Raw genomic sequence first — 16,586 nt, forward strand, 5'->3', positions numbered from 1 at the left:
CACAAATAACAAATACTCGCAACCCGACGTGTTAAAGGGGTTGTCAATCCCTTTCGATTATCGGCGCCAAAAATTGACAAACGGACGTGATAAAAATATGATAGATGGGATAAATAGATCTCAGATAAAATAAATTGCAGCAAGGGATTTTTGGTTTGGTAGATCTTAAAATAAAGGCAAAGGAAAATAGATCACAGAGGAAAATATATTAAAGAAGAGAACCGGGGCCCGTAGTTTTCACTAGTGGCTTCTCTCGAGAAAAATAGTGAATGGTGGGTGAACAAATTACTGTTGGGCAATTGATAGAACTTCAAATAATCATGACGATATCCATGCAATGTTCATTATATAGGCATCACGTCGAAGATTAGTAGACTGACTTGCATCTACTACAATTACTCCACACATCGACCGCTATCCAGCATGCATCTAGTGTATTAAGTTCATGGAGAAACGGAGTAATGCAATAAGAACGATGACATGATGTAGACAAGATCTATTTATGTAGAAATATACCCCATCTTATTATCCTTAATGGCAACGATACATACGTGTCGGTTCCCCTTCTATCACTGGGATCAAGTACCATAAGATCGAACCCATCACAAAGCACCTCTTCCCATTGCAACATAAATATATCAAGTTGGCCAAAGAAAACCCAAATATCAGAGAATAAATATGAGGCTATAAGCAATTGTGCATATAAGAGATCAAAGAAGACTCAAATAACTTTCATGGATAAAAAGATATATCTGATCATAAACTCAAAGTTCATCGGATCCTAGCAAACACACCGCAAAAGAATTACATCATATGGATCTCCAAGAGACCATTGTATTGCGAATCAAACGAGAGAGAGGAACCCATCTAGCTACTAACTACATACCCGAAGGTCTACACAAGATTACTCATGCATCATTGGAGAGGCACCAATAGACATGATGAACGCCTCCGTGATGGTGTCTAGATTGGATCTGGTGGTTTTGGACTCTGTGGCGGCTGGAATTGATTTTCGTCGACTCCCCTAGGGTTTTTGGAATATTTGGGTATTTATAGAGCAAAGAGTTGGTTCAGGAGGCACCCGAGGTGGGCACATCCCGCCAGGGCACGGGCACGCCCTGGTGGGTTGTGCTCCCCTCGGAGCCTCTCAGGCACTTGTCCGGCCCATTGGATGTCTTCTGGTCCAAAAAATCAACAAACATATTTGGCATTTGGACTCCATTTGGTATTGATTTTGTGTGATGTAAAAAACATGCAAAAAATAGCAACTGACACTTAGCACTATATCAATAGGTTGGTACCAAAAATTGATATAAAATAACTATAAAATGATTATAAAACATCCAAGAATGATAATATAACAACATGGAATAATCAAAAATTATAGATACATTTAAAATGTGTCAGCTGATAGGTAGGGCGGGTGTGTCACGTCTGAGTGAAGTTACAGACCTGCCCCTATTGAAAATATTTGCCTACATCTATTTCGGCCGAGTCCAGTTTGTTTTGCCACCCACCGCGTATGAATGGGAAATGAAGGGAGAGACAAAGGTCTTTCGGACAAGCTTGAATCAAATGTGTTTTGCCACCCATGTTTGGCGCCCACCATGTCTGAATGGGCTCAGAGGCGACCCTGTCACGTCTAATTGAAGTTACTAACCTACCCCTATTGAGAGAAGTGGAAATCGGGCCGATGGATTGTCCGTGTAAGGGGTAGACAGTAATTTCCATCTCGCAAACACTAGCTTTGGGCAGCTAACGTGGTAGTGGATATTTTGCCACTTCTTTAGAATTTTGGGACAATATGCATCCACGTTTACTCTAGCAACTAAATTCGAATCCATTTTGTATTCTTATATGAATCTTTATAAACCATTCTTTGTTTTTTATATATCTTCAAAAGCACAACAAAGATGTATTCCACTGTCATATATGAATATGATTTACAAATGTCGATACTCGAATTCAGAAGCTAGAATCCAGTTTAAGGTGAATTCAAATATTTGAAACCACTTTATGTCCAACTCAAGTGTAGCAGGTATGACACACACAACATAATGTGTACTCCCATTTAGATATGTACAGAAGCTATGTCTCAAGATTCAAAATACCGAGTCAATCAACCAATAATGTACAAAACTAACAGACATATAAACACTTATAGAGTATATGGATCAATGATATCAACTAACATACATAAGCCAGGCCGCTATAATTTTTTTGCTAGAAGAGCATCATTTTTTAGAGAAGCTAGTACAACATCTTGGCCCTTTCAGATGCGTGCCACTTAAGGACCATCTATACTAATATTATTGCTGAATGCACATTCAGCCCGATTGGCATATTTGTAGGTCTAGCACATTAATTAAAATGAAATGTCTCAGAGTCTTATCAATTAATACAGACTCATGCAAAAAAATTACAAACCAAAAACCAAAAAACAATTATTACATGATCTATAAAAGAAATGGTTTAACCAATTACATGAACAAACAAAACAAATGTTATTCAACGATGGAAAAAACATTTCACCTATGATTTACCAAGATGGAATTTAATTTCCTTTTTCCTTCAAGACTTTAACAATGCGGCCACTCTCAGCTTGCTTCGTTTTGAAATCCACCAAATATTTAATGGTTGTCTTGAGTACTTCTTGTGATTGTGCTGTTTGCTTCCTCAACATGTCAACTTCATCTCTAAGTGCGGAAGTAGAATCTCTTTCTACCAGTAGTTTAGCCTCTAGAGCATCTGCAATTGGCAATTCATGGTGCACGATTGGGCTAGCGCCACTGCTGTGGGATGATACAACATCCATGGAGACCTCACTCTTTGATCTTGGCTCACATGTTTTGCCATTAAAGTTCCGATTGGATTCCGAAAAGTTGAAGTTAGCAAAACATCTCAACTAGGAGATAGAACAGCAAACCAGTTAAACAAACAAGGAATTAAAGTGTAACGACCCGACCCGAATGGATCGAAGTCTTTGTGCTTAAGTGTCATCCCTGGATCGGTTTGCTGACACACATAGTACTCGAGGATTTATAACAGAGTACAATCACATGTAAAAAGTAACGTAAATACTATTTTGTCAATCCATATAGCGGAAGTAACAACAAAGTTGTGGAGGCCCAACAACACCAATGACAAAGTTGAGTGTAGACATCGTAACCCTAACGTATCACTTACTCGACGTAAGATTCCCGCAACATGAGACGTTGCAGCTGATACGTCTCCAACGTATCTATAATTTTTTATTGTTCCATGCTATTATATTATCTGTTTTGGATGTTAATGGGCTTTATTTTACACTTCTACATTATTTTTGGGACTAACTTATTAACCCAAGTCCCAGTGCAAATTGTTGTTTTTTTTGCCTATTTTAGTGTTTCGTAGAAAACGAATATCAAACGGAGTCCAAACGGAATGAAACCTTTAGGAGCATGATTTTTGGAACAAATGTGATCCAGAGGACTTGGAGTGGATGTCAAGCAACCAACGAGGTGGCCACGAGGCAGGGGGGCGCGCCTACCCCCCTTGGGCGCGCCCTCCCCCCTCATGGGCCCCTCGTGGCTCAACCGACCTACTTCTTCCTGCTATATATGTTCACATACCCCGAAAACATCCAGGATCACCACGAAACCCTATTTCCACCGCTGAAACCTTCTGTACCCAAGAGATCCCATCTTGGGGCCTTTTTCGGAGCTCCGCCGGAGGGGGCATTGATCACGGAGGGCCTCTACATCAACTCCATGGCCCCTCCGATGATGTGTGAATAGTTTACCTCAGACCTTCGGGTCCATAGTTATTAGCTAGATAGCTTCTTCTCTCTCTTTGGATCTCAATACAAAGTTCTCCTCGATTCTCTTGGAGATCTATTCGATGTAATCTTCTTTTGCGGTGTGTTTGTCGAGATCCGATGAATTGTGGGTTTATGATCAAGATTATCTATGAACAATATTTGAATCTTCTCGGAATTATTTTATGTATGATTGGTTATCTTTGCAAGTCTCTTCGAATTATCAGTTTGGTTTGGCCTACTAGATTGATATTTCTTGCAATGGGAGAAGTGCTTAGCTTTGGGTTCAATCTTGCGGTGCTCCATCCCAGTGACAGTAGGGGAAACGACACGTATTGTATTGTTTCCATCGAGGATAAAAAGATGGGGTTTATACCATATTGCATGAGTTTATCCCTCTACATGATGTCATCCTGCTTAAAGCGTTACTCTATTCTTATGAACTTAATACTCTAGATGCATGCTGGATAGCAGTCGATGTGTGGAGTAATAGTAGTAGATGCAGGCAGGATTCGGTCTACTTGTCATGAACGTGATGCCTATATACATGATCATACCTAGATATTCTCATAACTATGCTCAATTCTATCAATTGCTCGACAGTAATTTGTTCACCCACCGTTATACTTATGCTATCTTGATAGAAGCCACTAGTGAAACCTATGGCCCCCGGGTCTATTTTCCATCATACAAGTTTCCAATCTATTTTATTTTGCAATCATTACTTTCAATTTATATCATAAAAATACCAAAAATATTTATCTTATTATCATTCTGTCTATCAGATCTCACTCTTGCAAGTGGACGTGAAGGGATTGACAACCCCTTTATCGCGTTGGTTGCGAGGTTCTTATTTGTTTGTGTAGGTACGAGGTGACTCACACATGGTCTCCTACTGGATTGATACCTTGGTTCTCAAAAACTGAGGGAAATACTTACGCTGCTTTGCTGCATCACCCTTTCCTCTTCAAGGGAAAACCAACGCATGCTCAAGAGGTAGCAAGATGGATTTTTGGCGCCGTTGCCGGGGAGATCTACGCCAAGTCAAGACATACCAAGTACCCATCACATCTCTTATCCTTCGCATTACATTATTTGCCATTTGCCTATCATTTTCCTCTCCCCCACTTCACCCTTGCCGTTTTATTCGCCCTCTCTTTCCATTCGCCTCTTTTTCGCTTGCTTCATCGTTATGGCTAGTACTTTATCTACTCCTTTGTCTCCTGAGAATAAAGTTCTTAATTTTAAACAAAGGGAGGGAGAAAATGTAAAAGATGCTTGGTATAGATTTTGCAATGCGCAAAATAGATCTACTAGGAAGCAATCTACTTCCGTTCTTCTTCGCAATTTTTATGTAGGCATCACTCCATGGAATAGATATATTCTTGATACCATTACCGGAGGAAATTTCTTGGGTAGCCATAATTTTGATTCTTATAATGCTATGATAGATTTGTTTGTCCCACCACCTCTTTTGGTTAATGGAACTATTTTAACTTTGGAACACATGATGCAACGGCTTGAAATTATTGAAAATAAAGTTGCCACCGTAGAGTTGATTGAAAATTTGGATAGAAATATCCATAACCAAATTACCCAATATGGATCTAAGGTAGGAGTTGCTCTTAAAATTTGTAAAGGAAAGGAACCTATGGTTAATGAAAAGATAGATCAAGATTCCACTAGAATTGATAAAATTGAGGATATTATTACCAACCTAGGGTCTGCCTTTTCTTCCATGAAAAACACTCCTTCTAATTCTAAGATTCCCAAATTGATTTATGTTCCTAAAAATAAGGGTGAAACTTCTAGTAAGGGAAATGCGGACCTCAAATCCATAAGTGTTTACCCCAACTTTCTCGCTATCCTTAAGTAACCTTTTGCTACAAATGATTTTCTCGATTTCGTGCCTAGGAGTTTGATAATTAATAAAAATAAAGAAACTACTAGGAGTTATAGGTGTCTTATTGAAGAATTGCCTACCAAAGATGACAATACCTAGATTTATCCTCGCTTTTATGCCTAGCTAGGGGCGTTAAACGATAGCGCTTGTTGGGGGCAACCCAATTTTATTTTTATTCCTTGATTTTTGTTACTCTTTAGTAATAAATAATTTACCTAGCCTCTGTTTTTCTTGTGTTTTTTGTGTTTATTTACTGTTTGTGCCAAGTAGAACCGTTGGGAAGACTTGGGGAAAGTCTTTTTGATCTTGCTGTAAACAACAGAAACTTTAGCGCTCACGAGAATTGCTGCCATTTTTTACTGGAGAGTGTTATTTAGTTAATTCTTTCTGCAGATGATTAATAGATAAATTCCTCACGTCAATAAATTTATTTTAGAATTTTTGGGGTTCCAGAAGTATCCGAAACCTACAGATTACTATAGACTATTCTGTTTTTGATAGATTCTGTTTTTCGTGTGTTGTTTGCTTATTTTCATGAACCTATGGCTAGTAATAGAGTTTATGAACCATATAAAAGTTGGAATACAGTAGTTTTAACTCCAATATAAATAAATAATGAGTTAATTACAGTACCTTGAAGTGGTGGTTTGTTTTCTTTTACTAACGGAGCTCATGAAGATTCTCTTTTAAGTTTTGTGTTGTGAAGTTTTCAAGTTTTGGGTAAAGATTTGATGGATTATGGAACAAGGAGTGGCAAGAGACTAAGCTTGGGTATTCCCAAGGCACCCCATGGTAAAATCCAAGGACAACCGAAAGCATAAGCTTGGGGATGCCCTGGAAGGCATCCCCTCTTTCATCTTCGTCCATCGGTAACTTTACTTGGAGCTATATTTTTATTCGCCACATGATATGTGTTTTGCTTGGAGCGTCTTGTATGATTTGAGTCTTTTATTTTTAGATTACCACAATCATCCTTGCTGTACACACCTTTTGGGAGATACACACATGAATTGGAATTTATTAGAATACTGTATGTGCTTCACTTATATCTTTTGAGTTAGATAATTTTTGCTCTAGTGCTTCGCTTATATCTTTTAGAGAACGGCGGTGGTTCTATTTTATAGAATTAATTGATCTCTCATGATTAACTTATATCAATTTGGGAGTCCTTTAGAACAGCATGGTAATTCACTTTGGTTATAAATTTTAAATGCTAAGAGAAGTTGGATGCTTGATAGATTGTTTTGAGATATAAAGGTGGTAATATTAGAGGTGTGCTAGTTGAGTAATTGTGAAATTGATGTGCATGTATGGTAAACGTTATGTGACAAATTTGAAGCATGGGGTGTTCTTTGATTGCTTTCCTTATGAGTGGCGGTTGGGGACGAGCGATGGTCTTTTCCTACCAATCTATCCCCCTAGGAGCATGCGCGTAGTGCTTGGTTTTGATGACTTGTAGATTTTTACAATAAGTATGTGAGTTCTTTATGAATAATGTTGAGTCCATGGATTATACACACTCTCACCCTTCCATCATTGCTAGCCTCTTCGGTACTGTGCATTGCCCTTTCTCACCTTGACAGTTGGTGCAAACTTCGCCGGTGCATCCAAACCCTGTGATATGATACGCTCTATAACACATAAGCCTCCTTATATCTTCCTCAAAACAGCCACCATACCTACCTATTATGGCATTTCCATAGCCATTTCGAGATATATTGCCATGCAACTTTCCATCATTCCATTTATTATGACACGCATCATCATTGTCATATTTCTTTGCATGATCATGTAGTTGACATCGTATTTGTGGCAAGGACAACATGCTTAATTTTTCATACATGTCACTCTTGATTCATCGCAATCCCGGTACACCGCCGGAGGCATTCACATAGAGTCATATTTTGTTCTAAGTATCGTGTTGTAATTCTTGAGTTGTAAGAAAATAAAAGTGTGATGATCATCATTAGAGCATTGTCCCATGTGAGGAAAGGATGATGGAGACTATGATTCCCCCACAAGTCGGGATGAGACTCCGGATGAAAATTAAAAAAAAGATAAAAAAGAAAAGAGGCCAAAAGAAAAAAAAAGGCCCAAAAAAGATAAAAAGAGAGAAGGGACAGTGGTACTATCCTTTTTCCACACTTCTGCTTCAAAGTAGCACCATGATCTTCATGATAGAGAGTCTCTTATTTTGACACTTTCATATACTAGTGGGAATTTTTCATTATAGAACTTGGCTTGTATATTCCAATGATGGGCTTCCTCAAATACCCTAGGTCTTCGTGAGCAAGCGAGTTGGATGCACACCCACTTAGTTTCTTTGATGAGCTTTCATATATTTATAGCTCTAGTGCATCCGTTGCATGGCAATCCCTACTCCTTGCATTGACATCAATCGGTGGGCATCTCCATAGCCCATTGGCTAGCCGCGTCAATGTAAGACTTTCTCCCTTTTTGTCTTATCACACAACCTCAATCATCATATTCTATTCCACCCATAGTGCTATGTCCATGGCTCGCGCTCATATATTGCGTAAAAGTTGAAAGTGTTTGAAAAGGCTAAGTATGAAACAGTTGCCTGGCTTGTCATCGGGGTTGTGCATGATGAGAGCATTTTGTGTGACGAAAATGAAGCATGACCAAACTATATGACTTTGTAGGGATAAGTTTTCTTTGGCTATGGTATTTTGATAAGACATAATTGCTTGATTAGCATACTTGGAGTATTACTATTTGTATGTCAACAATAAACTTCTATCTTGAATCTTTAGGATTTGAAAATTCATGCCACAATAGAGAAAAATACATTGAAGAATATTCTACAAAGCATTCCACATCAAAAATTATGTTTTTTATCATTTACCTACTCGAGGACGAGCAGGAATTAATCTTGGGGATGCTGATACGTCTCCAACGTATCTATAATATTTGATTGTTCCATGCTATTATATTATCTGTTTGGCTGTTAAGGGGCTTTATTTTACACTTTTATATTATTTTTGGGACTAATCTATTAACCCAAGGCCCAGTGCGAATTGCTATTTTTTTGCCTATTTCAGTGTTTCGCAGAAAAGGAATATCAAATGGAGTCCAAACAGAATGAAACCTTCGGGAGCGTGATTTTTGGAATAAACGTGATCCAGAGGACTTGGAGTGGACGTCAACCAACCAACGAGGTGGCCACGAGGAAGGGGGCGCACCTACCCCCTGGGCACGCCCTCCCCCCTCGTGGGCCCCTCGTGGCTCAACCGACCTACTTCTTACTCCTATATATGTTCACATACCCCGAAAACATCCAGGAGCACCATGAAACCCTATTTCCACCACCTCAACCTTCTGTACCCAAGAGATCCCATCTTGGGGCCTTTTCCGGAGCTCCGCCGGAGGGGGCATTGATCACGGAGGGCCTCTACGTCAACTCCATGGCCCCTCCGATGATGTGTGAGTAGTTTACCTCAGACCTTCGGGTCCATAGTTATTAGCTAGATGGCTTCTTCTCTCTCTTTGGATCTCAATATAAAGTTCTCCTCGATTCTCTTGGAGATCTATTCGATGTAATATTCTTTTGCGGTGTGTTTGTCGAGATCCAATGAATTGTGGGTTTATGATCAAGATCAAGGTTGTCAGAATCGCGATTTTGAATCGGATTGGAGCTCTGATGGTAGAATCGTAAATCGTAGAATCTTCACTACCAGGATCGTAGAAACGTAGATTTTATGAACTAAAATCGTAGAATCATATGGGTAAGTTTGGATCATAAAGTCGTAGAATCGTACAACAGAATCGCGATTCTAACAACCTTGATCAAGATTATATATGAACAATATTTGCATCTTCTCTGAATTCTTTTATGTATGATTGGTTATCTCTGCAAGTCTCTTCGAATTATCAGTTTGGTTTAGCCTACTAGATTTATCTTTCTTGCAATGGGAGAAGTGCTTAGCTTTGGGTTCAATCTTGTGGTGCTCGATCCCAGTGATAGTAGGGGAAACCACACGTATTGTATTGTTGACATCAAGGATAAAAACATGGGGTTTATATCATATTGCATGAGTTTATCCTTCTACATCATGTCATCTTGCTTAAAGCGTTACTCTATTCTTATGAACTTAATACTCTAGATGCATGCTGGATAGCGGTCGATGTGTGGAGTAATAGTAGGAGATGCAGGCAGGAGTCGGTCTACTTGTCACGGACGTGATGTCTATATACATGATCATACCTAGATATTCTCATAACTATGCTCAATTTGATCAATTGCTCGACAGTAATTTGCTCACCCACCGTAATACCTATGCTATCTTGAGAGAAACCACTAGTGAAACCTATGGCCCCCGGGTCTATTTTCCATCATACAAGTTTCCAATCTATTTTATTTTGCAATCTTTTCTTTCAATTTATATCATAAAAATACCAAAAATATTTATCTTATTATAATTATCTCTATCAGATCTCACTCTTGTAAGTGGCCGTGAAGGCATTGACAACCCCTTTATCGCGTTGGTTGCGAGGTTCTTATTTGTTTGTGTAGGTACGAGGTGACTCGTGCGTGGTCTCCTAGTGGATTGATACCTTGGTTCCCAAAAACTGAGGGAAATACTTACGCTACTTTGCTGCATCACCCTTTCCTCTTCAAGGGAAAACCAAGGCATGCCAAGAGGTAGCAGTAGCCATGTAGGTCGGTACATTGAATGTATTGGCAATTTCACACCATAGAATAATAATGAGAATGTCCATCTCTATATGCATATTTGGCTAATGGAGGCTCTAAGTTTAATTTTGCATAAAGCTAATTATTCCCTACAACATGGGAATAAATTTTTATTACTACAAAGTTCATGCCATTATTAATATGGTTCCTCCAACTCAATCCAAAAATTACCAAGATGTTAATAACCCAATTCATTCATTAAGTAAAGTGATGAGATCAACCAATAATTCACTTCTAGATACTCAAGTTGTCCATAATCGGGGACATGGCTAATCATGATTAGTTTGTACGCTCTGTAGAGGTTTGCGCACTTTTCCCCAGAAGACTCGATCTCCTCCGTTGAATTCCTCACACTGCCTGATGTTTGAGAACCGGAAGATCGAGACATAGTATTTTGTCCCCTTAATCGATAGATAGGCCGGTACACCTACAATCCCCCTACATCTGCTAGCCTATCATGGAAAGGTTTCCCACAACTTACTCAATGTCGCCAAAGCCCATAATGGCTTGTGGCTGCACACGGAAGTTTCTAGGCATGAAATATCTTATGATCCCTTTGATCCTGGGTGGCATTCCATAGGATGATCTCACAGGTCCTCCGAGATCCCCTTGGGCAAGCACTGGTTTCTCCAGGTGGCCGGGCAAGCCACTGGTTTCTCCAGGGTGCCCCAACCATTCCACCCAGATGTGTGTTGATGTTGCCACCTTAAGTTACCCTTAATTATTATTACTCTCGCAACTTTCATGAATCTCACATACTAATCCCCGTCTACGAGCATGGCTAAGAAATATGTAGCATAACGTGTATTCCTGGGGTATTTCAAAGATCATAGGTTCCTACCTCATGAAATACATAGCAAAGCCCAATTCCCAATTCTACTCATGCAAATTTGTAAGGGTGAACTAATGCATAGTAAAACCGGGTATAGAAAAGTATGATCAAGGTGTGAACTTGCCTTGTATTGTTGATGAAGATTCTTCTCACTCATAATTCCAGACAGTTCTACTCGTCACACTCTGATCAATCTATCGTAAGCAAGCAATTTTATCCACACATAAGCAATCACTCAAAGACCCAAAAAATGCAAAGGAAGACTACAAAAACTCCAAAAGAACCAAATCAAATTATTTTGCAAGATCAGATCCTAATTTCGGTCAAAAAGAGTGGTGATGGCTCAAGATGTTAGATTATGCCTAGGGATTCAATTTGAAAAGGACTCAATTGAAAAAACGCTACACTTTACAAGCTATGATCAAGTGAAGCTTCAAGTTCAAATTTGAATCGTTCAAATTTTAAAAGATGAAAAGTTGAAACTAGTGATGCTACTGGATGTAGGAAGTCAATATGAAAATGTAGGAAAAAGAATTACTAGATTGAAAATAACGGATCAAGTAATTCAACATAGCATTGAATCTGCTTAGAATGTTGTGTAACAACTCTTTGGTGGACTAGTAGAATAACTGACTAAGATCAAAATTATATGTTGAAAAGATGACACTAATTGTGTGAATGGAAAGATTACTTCAATGCAGTTGGGTTCATCGGAAACGGAGGTACGGATAAAAAGATATGATCGAAAGAAATTTAAGTATGAATCTGAACAAATTTCGAAATTTGATAGTTGCAAAAAGTTTATTTGATAGATTCACTAGATAGGTGGAATGAAGATGAAAATATTGGAGTTGGTTTCGTCTAATTTGGATAAACGAGTAAAAAGTTATGCTATTTGAAAAATCAGGGTAAATTTGTTTTACGGAAGAAAAAAAGCTATGGCTAAGAGAATTCTAGTCTTAGAATGTAAATACAGAGACTAATTTATAAATATAATTATTCTGTCATACACTAATCTAAAAATAATAAGCTATGGGAGTATAAACAATATGAAGAAAGATACCTTTATAAGATAGAAAAAAGACGACTTCGGAGAGAGGAGACATCTTTCACAAGTCCCGCTGGAGAGAAGAAATAAAATTTATCTTTTGTGAAGCTAGTCAAACCAAATTATTTATTTAACCCGCAATGGATGACTTTTGGGGTTCTATACTTCTATATTTATAGGTGAAAGAGAGGCTTGGAGGTCAAAGGCTAGGCAATGTGGGACTAAACATACACGAAAAGAAAATAAATAGAGACGAAAAAAGAGGCGCTCGGATCGGCCTAAAAGTGTTTGGCTGGCCGCGCGCGTTGTAGTATTTTTTTAAACAAAATTCGGCCAATGTGAAAAAAAAGAAAAAATGGCTGGCTGGGCCTGTCCCTTGTAGGAGAGAAGAAAAAAAATGATGGGGCGCCTGATGCCACTATGCTGCGCATGTGGGCGAAAGTTAGTTCCACGTGCACACACAGTTTTTTTAAATAGAAACAGAAAGTTCCAGGTGCAGACAGTTTGTACATAGGCTTATTATATATCAAAATTTTCAGAAAAAGATTTCCTAAATGATGAACATATTTTCGGTGGCAAATAAATTCCAAAAAATTAAATAAAGAGAATAGTACTGGTGGTTCATTTAAAAACCAAATAAAAAATATTTTAAAATACCAAAATGATTTCAAACTCATTTTTCTCTACTTTTCTGCTGTAGGGAATCATTTTACCCTATTTTCCATATATTTTATTTTTGGAGAAAAATAATTTCAATAAAAACCGAATAACTCCAAATTGAAAGTGGGTTTCAAAATAACTTTAAAGGGACTTTCAATTTGATTCTTTGAAACTTCCAACTCTCTTTCTTAGCATTTGAAGAAGTAATTTTATCTTCTCTCATGAAACTCATTGAGTTGCATAAATTTTCTGAATTTGAAATATTTAAAAATGGAATTCAAATCTTTTCAAAACCCTTTTTATTTATTTAAATGAAAGAAGTCATATCATCTTCACTCTAGGGTTTTGTGATGAAATGAATATGAATTCATGGATATCATAAATGCAAGGTGAAAGTTTGAGAAAGTCATTTCATTCCCTCTCATTCAACTTTCAAAAAGTTTCAAATTTCACTCAATTTTACACAAGCAACCACACCACAATCAACCAAACAATCAAAACTATTCATTTAGGCCCCGTTCGGATCCTCTCCTACTCCCAGCTTCTTTGGTCAGCACGTGGAGTTGTCCCGAACGCGGCAGCTCCTGGAAGCCAGTTTCACGGAGCGAACTGCCCTCGTAGTGCAAAAACGAGAAGCGGGTCGAACCTAGATTCAAAAATGGAAGGAGGCGGAGTTGGACGTAATTACCAGATATGCCACCGCCAAGTGAACTCTGGGGCAGCGTACCGGTTCGATCGATATGTTTCTCTCACATATACGTTCTCTCCCGTACGAGAAACCACCTAACTGGGCTTTATGCTTGCTTCCTGGGCTGCCGACCCATGTAGACGGGAGCTAGAGAGCAGCCACGTGCTGCCGAAGTGCCGAACGCATCGCTGGATCCGCCAAGAAGCTGGCTAGCGCTGCCTCCCCGAGAAGCTGGCCACTTTGGGAAGCCAGCAGACTTCCGAACGGGCCCTTAATATAACATTCCAAAATTTAGAATTTGGGGATGTTACATAAAGTGTTTCAATTGGATGATGAAAAGTAGTTATTAACATCATTGTAACCGGTTGCAGCAGCAAAGTAGTTAAACAAACAAGTTTTGCAAAAGGTACCTGTTGTGGCATTGGAGTTTATCTTGGATCCTGAAAAGTTGAGTAGCCAGTAACGTGATTAGAGCAACCGGTTGCATCAGCCAAGCAGATAAACAAACAAATTTTGCAAAAGGAATTTGTTGTGGCATTGGAGTTTCCCTTGGATCGTGAAAACTTGAGTAGTCAGTAACTTGATTAGGGCAACAAGTTACAGCAGCAAACCTGTTAAACAAATATTTTTTTGAAAATGTACCTGATGTGCAATTGGACTTTCAATTGGATCTTGAAAACTTGAAGTTGGTAAGATGATTACAGCAATCAAAGCAGGTAAACAAGGAAGTTTCTGAAAACATACCTGGTACGCCAACGGAGTTTCAGTTGGATCCTGCAAACTTGAATGTTAGCAATGATAAATAAAGTGTTGCAAGAGCCATAATAAACTAACATCAAATTAGTAAAACTAATCAGTTTTGGCAACGTATTTAATTACACATGAACTAGTAAAACTAATAAGTTCTTGGCAACGTATTAAAATAACAAGTCAGTACTGTTTACCAGCAACACAGACATTTGTAAATTTCTTTGATGTAAGCAAAATGATTCTGACACACACACACACATAAACAAACACACACACACACACACACACACATATATATATATATAGTAACATCCCAAATTTTCAATTTGGAATGTTATACATAGGTCATTCTTGCATATCATATTTTATTGCATTTTTGTTCCGCAATCCTCGAAATCCTAAGCAACTCAAGGACCCTCGGAGAGAGTTGAGGATTTCTCGGTTTTCATATTTGATTTTTATCAAATAAGGAAACGAGGATTTTTGATTTTAATTATTTTCTCGCCGAAAAGTATTTCATATTAAAATCTATGAGAGGAGATAATATGACTTCTCCGAATTAACTGAAATATTGGAGGAAAATATTAAAATCATTTATTTGATTTTATTCGATTTTATTTGGATTTTATTTGCATTAGAAAAATTGCATGTTTTCAAAATTGCATTTTAGGGCCAAGAAAAGGTTCATCTCGTCCTAAATATTTTATTTAGACGGTGAAAATTTGTTTTGGCATTTTTAGATTTTTATTTTTTCTAGGATTTATTTTCCGTTCAGCGAAATTGTTTTTTTTAACTTCCAGCCGACTGGGCCGAAACCCAGCCGGGCCGGCCCATCTCCCGCCGCCGCCGACTTGGAGGCGTCCGAGCCGGACTCCACCGCCGCCACCACCTTGGCTCCTCCTCCAAGCCGAGCCCCCCCTTTATATACTCCCCCCGAGCCCGCCACCCCCACCCCGCGCTGCCGCAGCCACCCACCGCTGCCGCAGCCGCTCGCGCCGCCCGCAACCCCGCGCCGCCGCCAGCCGCCGCCCCGTGCCGCTGCTGCCCGCGCTGCCCCGCAAGCCCCGCCTTGCCGCACTTGCCTCGCCGAAGAGGTAACGCGCCGATCCGCCGCTGCTGGTTTTTTTTAAGAAACCGATTCGGTTTTTTTAGAAAACCCTAGTTCGTTTTTAGATCGGTTCGCCGGTTTTTCCCGGTTCTTTTATTTAGCGGACGTTCGTCCGTACGTTCGTTTCAATGAACGGTTTTCTCTCGTTAGTTATAGATAACGAACGCTCGAACGTTAGTCTGTTCGTCATTTTTCTTTTTATGAGATTTTTTCGTGATTATTCTCAATCGTGATTTCTGATCCGATTTTCGTTTCTGTTTATTTTTTCGCTCGTTAGTCGGAATCAGGCGATTCAAGCGCCTAGATCTTTGTCTCGAGACCCTCTTTCCACTTAACCAACTTGAACAAGATTTTGGTACTGTAAAATTTGACCTAGGTTCAGATTAGTAAACGGATCTTGTTTCTTTTGCCGTTTGAGTTTCGTTGCTCCGTTTGGTTTGATTCTTTTTGCAAACCGGAGTTCTTAAGTTGAACTTTCTGGTTAGATCTTCTTATTTGAGGTTTACCCATGTTTTCTTTGCTTGATTGCTTATGTATGCTATTGTTTGTTTGCGATAGAATTCCCGGAGTGTGAAGCATGTTATTTGGAGTCTCTAGGTTACGCGGATCGTCAGCAAGGCAAGTAACACATTGATCATACTCTTTCCATACCCAGTTTTTATGCATTAGTTCCAATCCTCAAACATTGCATGATTAGGATGTCATTAACTTGTGGGTTGGGAAGTAGTTGATGAGGTAGAACCTATTGCCCTGTTATATTCAAACCTATGGGAGTTACTTCTACGCGTTGCTTATATTGCTATGCTATGCTCGTAGAGGTGGGTTGGGTTTGAGTGAAATTCATGACAGTTGTGAGATTGTTAATTAATGGTTCAACTTAAGGTGGCAACTTAAATACATATCTGGGTGGATTGAGGCACCTGGAGTACCTAGTGTTGCCTGTATTTTTTTGGAAATCCCGGAGTACCCGTGTGATCTTCCTATGGACCGCCACCCAGGCTCAAAGGGAACTGAGATTATTCATGCTAGAAACTTCCGTGTGCAACCAAAAGCTATTATGGGCTCTAGAATAGTTGAGTAAGTTATG

Source organism: Triticum urartu, chromosome 2 (genome assembly GCF_003073215.2).
Source record: "Triticum urartu cultivar G1812 chromosome 2, Tu2.1, whole genome shotgun sequence".
Taxonomy (NCBI): Eukaryota; Viridiplantae; Streptophyta; class Magnoliopsida; order Poales; family Poaceae; genus Triticum; species Triticum urartu.